At 46.0% G+C, this 3,782-nt stretch overlaps 1 protein-coding gene across 3 annotated transcripts in view; it reads right to left on the bottom strand.

The window, feature by feature from the left end:
• Positions 1–2,193, bottom strand: part of mpped2a (metallophosphoesterase domain containing 2a) — a 65,465-nt gene extending 63,272 nt beyond the window's left edge. Inside the window, exon 1 of one of the 3 annotated variants that reach the window (XM_069165624.1) lies at positions 1,534–2,193. The gene's annotated coding sequence lies outside the window, so the exon portion shown is untranslated. Of the gene's footprint in view, positions 655–1,325; positions 1,459–1,533 lie in introns of those variants that run through there. The other 2 variants (XM_069165626.1, XM_069165625.1) reach the window with 2 other exon arrangements.
• Between the last annotated feature and the right edge of the window lie 1,589 nt (positions 2,194–3,782).

The raw sequence follows: 3,782 nt of genomic DNA, 5'->3' as shown, positions 1-3,782 counted from the left end.
GATGCTTTTTTTTTTTTTTTTATGGTTAAATCCTGCAGGTCGAAGCGCCAGCAATCTACACTACATAAAAAATAATAATAATAATTAAAAAAAGCATTGATATTTGTTATTTTCTGGGTCACATGGATGCTTACTTCCTCTGATTGCCTGCTATAAATTTAAGTAAAAAAAAATAAAATAAAATAAAGCCCTTGATTTGATCTAGTTTTTAAAACACACACACACACACACACACACACAGAAGTCTTTGTAAATTTGAAAGTTTAAAACATTAATCCGTGCTGGCTCGGAGGTTTGCACAAGAAAAACAAGTTGTGCAGATCTTCTTGGGTGCCTTTTAAAAAAAAAATACATATATATATATATATATATATTTAAATAATAATTTCACATCAATAAAAAAAAATTAAAAAAATATAAAAAGCTCAGGTCCTGCACACACTTTCTCCCAAAGACAAAAATAAAAAAAATAAAAAAAATCCAAAGCTACCGATGCAGCTACTCGGAAAATGAGCTCTCTCTTTCTTCTTCTTCTTGCAAATGTAGGCCGAAAAAAACTGAGCAGCATGCTTCAGTCCCCGTGTGTAGTCGGTGTGTGTGTGTGTGTGTGTGTGTGTGTGTGTGTGTGTGTGTGTGTGTGTGTGTGTGTGGTGTGTGTGCTGAAAGTCCTCGCCTCCCCCTTCCTCCCCCCCTCCTCCCCCCCCTGTCTGTCTCTACTGCTACTGTAGCAGCAACTAGCTCTCTAGCTTAGCCGTGCTAAACCCCCCCCCTTCGCCCTGGCAATAGATTTTTTTATTTGATTTGATTTGATTTGATAATCATTATTCTGCATGCTGCAGCTTCGCATTGAGGTTTTTTTTGTTTTTTTTCGTCTTTCTCTTTCTGCACACACACACACACACACACACACACAGTCAGTGCAGACACGGAGCATGCACACGCCGTTTGCAGCTAACTTCACGAGGAGGAGGAATCAGTCCGGTAAAGCAGAAACTGGGGGGGGGGGAGGAGGAGGAGGAGGAGTAGAGAGGAGGAGGAGGAGGAGGGGGGGGGCCGAATAAATTGACCCCGTCTGATACCACGCATGCACACGATGTGTGCTCTGCGCCGCTTTGCTGTTAACAACTGCCGCTTGCAGCAACGTGTACACACACACACACACACACACACACACACACACACACACACTCTCACACACACACACACTCACACACACACAGCAGAAAGGTCCGTGCAATCCTGAACTCTGCTCCTTAAATAATAAACAAAACAATAACATAAACAACCCCGAAAGGTGGCCCGGTGTCACGGCACCTCCTGCTCACCTCCTGCTCCTCCTCGTGTAAATGACAAGCCACCTTTTAACCGACGGCTTTGTGTCAGGAATTTCCTCTTTTTTTTTTTTTTTTTTTTTTCTCCTCCTGCTGCCCGTCTCCCCTCTGCTCTCCTCCTCCTCCCCCCCCCCCTCCCCCCTCACCTCACCTCCCTACCCTCCTCCCGGTCCTCAAAGCGAAGCGGAAAGGTTTGCTCTACCTTCGTCGTGTGGGGTTTTTTTTTTTTTTTTTTTTCTTTGGGGATCTGGCCGGAGAAAGAGTGTCGGGTCGGGGTCGCCCTCTACGCGGCGGTGGCGGCGGCGGCGGCGGCAGCAGCGGCGGCGGCGGAGGGACGCGGGTCCATGCGGCAGCAGCGAGCACCGGAGCAGGGCAGGTTTCCTGCGCGGCCGTCCGGGGGTTGCGGCAGTCTGGGCGGGTAGGGCAAGAACCTTCGACCCGGCGGGGACCTCTGGCTGGCTCCTGTGGAAAGAAACCAGACAAGGAGGGAGCGGAGGGGGAGGTAGAGAGAGCCGGAGGAAGGAGGGCGAGAGACACTGACAAGACAAGCGGGGTAGAGAGCGAGCAGCCTCGGTCTGACGGAGGGGGAGCCGGAGTGCAGTGAGTCGGAGCTGCCACTGGGGTCAGAGAGCAGAGAGAGCAAGAGCGAGCACAACCCCCCGCCACCTCCCGTGCGCGCGCCCCTATCGGCGGGCACACGCGCGGCGAGGCGCGGGAGAGGGAGGAGAAGCGGAGGAGGAGGAGGAGCGCGGTCGCTCGCTCGCGCAGTCCCGCTCTGCCACCGTGCTGCGTTCACTTGCTTCCCGGAAATTATACAATTCACGTCCAGAAACACGCTGCAGCGATTTGGGGGCAAAACGGAATTTTTTTTTTTCTAGTTTTTTTTTTTTTTTTTTTTAAAGAAGCCAAAATGCTTAAATACACGTATTTTAATTCGGCACAACTTTAATGATAACACACTTTCATAAAAGTGTTTTTTTTTTTTTTTTTTTTTTGCTGACTCCCTTATAAGAAATTAAAACGTGTTACTTAATTGATTGCTTTAATGACTTTTTGTGTGTTCAATATTTTTAGCTGCAGCACCTTGAAGTTGTTTGTAAACCAACATGCATGTTGAAACTATTTGATCATGTTTCTGATGATAGACGGTAACAGATAAATCCTGATGTACGTGCATATTTTTTTTTTCTTTTCTATGTTATATTGGATAATTGGTTGCACCTGAAAGCTGCAGGCTTACTTTGAACACTCACGTTTCCCATACTGAAACATTATTCAGAGGAAAATGTTGATCTGGGATATAAGATCACAGATGTGTGGGAAAACGGTGCCGGAGTGTATAAGGTGTTGTAAAATCTATGATTAGAAGACCGGCACGGCCCCTTTGGGTTCACAAGTAAACAATACTAATGAGTACCTGTGGGAGTCCATCACAACCTGAAATGGGGCAACGCGCTTTTCAAAACTGGGGAAGAAAAAAAACCTTCAACTCGGCTGATTGGGTGTAAAAACAGCATCGCTGTCATCAGGGTTTAAAGTGTTGATTATGAGTTCAGTAAATTATAAATGAACTCTGGGAGAAAGTTTGTCTGGATTTTTTTTTGTTTTTAAATAATCAAACTTACTTGAAGGTGTTTTTTTTTTTTTCTGTTGATCTTGTCGTCTAAATGTTCCCGCTTGACGGTGCGCGGCCTTGACATTTATCGGTTTGTTTACAAGTTTTTTAAAAAAAAAGTACAACACGCGTGTAACAGTAGAGATTAAAAAGGTTGTTAAGTTTGTGTCACGAAAAGAAAAAAAAAAAAATCGAATCTCAAAGGTGGTGTTGTTGGGCGGACCAGAAAGTTCAGAGACTGTTCCTGTTACGCGCGACTCGGTTGTGCACCCGCGAATTCGTTCCCCCCTTCCTCCCCAGAGCCGGACTGTCAACACAAGAGTTCCACCGGGACATTTTGTCTGAGGGGTGGGGAAAAAAAAATTTTGGCGTAAAATAACTCGAACGGTTGAGCCATTGTTTCCATCGGCCGCGACGTACGTAACGCGATCGTCTTTTGAAACCGCGTACGGACGATGATCAAACAGAAATCTCACAGTGAGCGACTTAATTCTGCAGCGGAAGCGTTGTTTCTAATTTACGACCTGGGGCCTCTGACCTTTGACCTCTGGCTGAAGTTCACGTATCATGTTGAGCTTTAAAAATACACACCGAGAGAGACGGCCCGACTCCACGCAGCAGCCCGTCGCTTAAAAATAAAACGATTATGACTTAAGAGTTAAGATAAGAATAATGACGACCATAAGTTTATCGCCGAGAGCGACCGTCCGCACGAAGCTTCGGGTTTCGGCGGGTCCGTCCACACGCAGACTTTTGTGACCTTCTGACCTTTTTCCCTGCCGAGACGTGAGATTTATTTATTTATTTTTTTAAATGTTTTTCATGAAATGCCTCGA

This window comes from Embiotoca jacksoni, unplaced genomic scaffold (assembly GCF_022577435.1).
Source record: "Embiotoca jacksoni isolate LCO1_2020_lvr unplaced genomic scaffold, fEmbJac1.0.p SCAF_35, whole genome shotgun sequence".
Taxonomy (NCBI): Eukaryota; Metazoa; Chordata; class Actinopteri; family Embiotocidae; genus Embiotoca; species Embiotoca jacksoni.
Note: the sequence above shows the minus strand (reverse complement) of the source record. Positions and strands in the feature narration are given on the sequence as shown.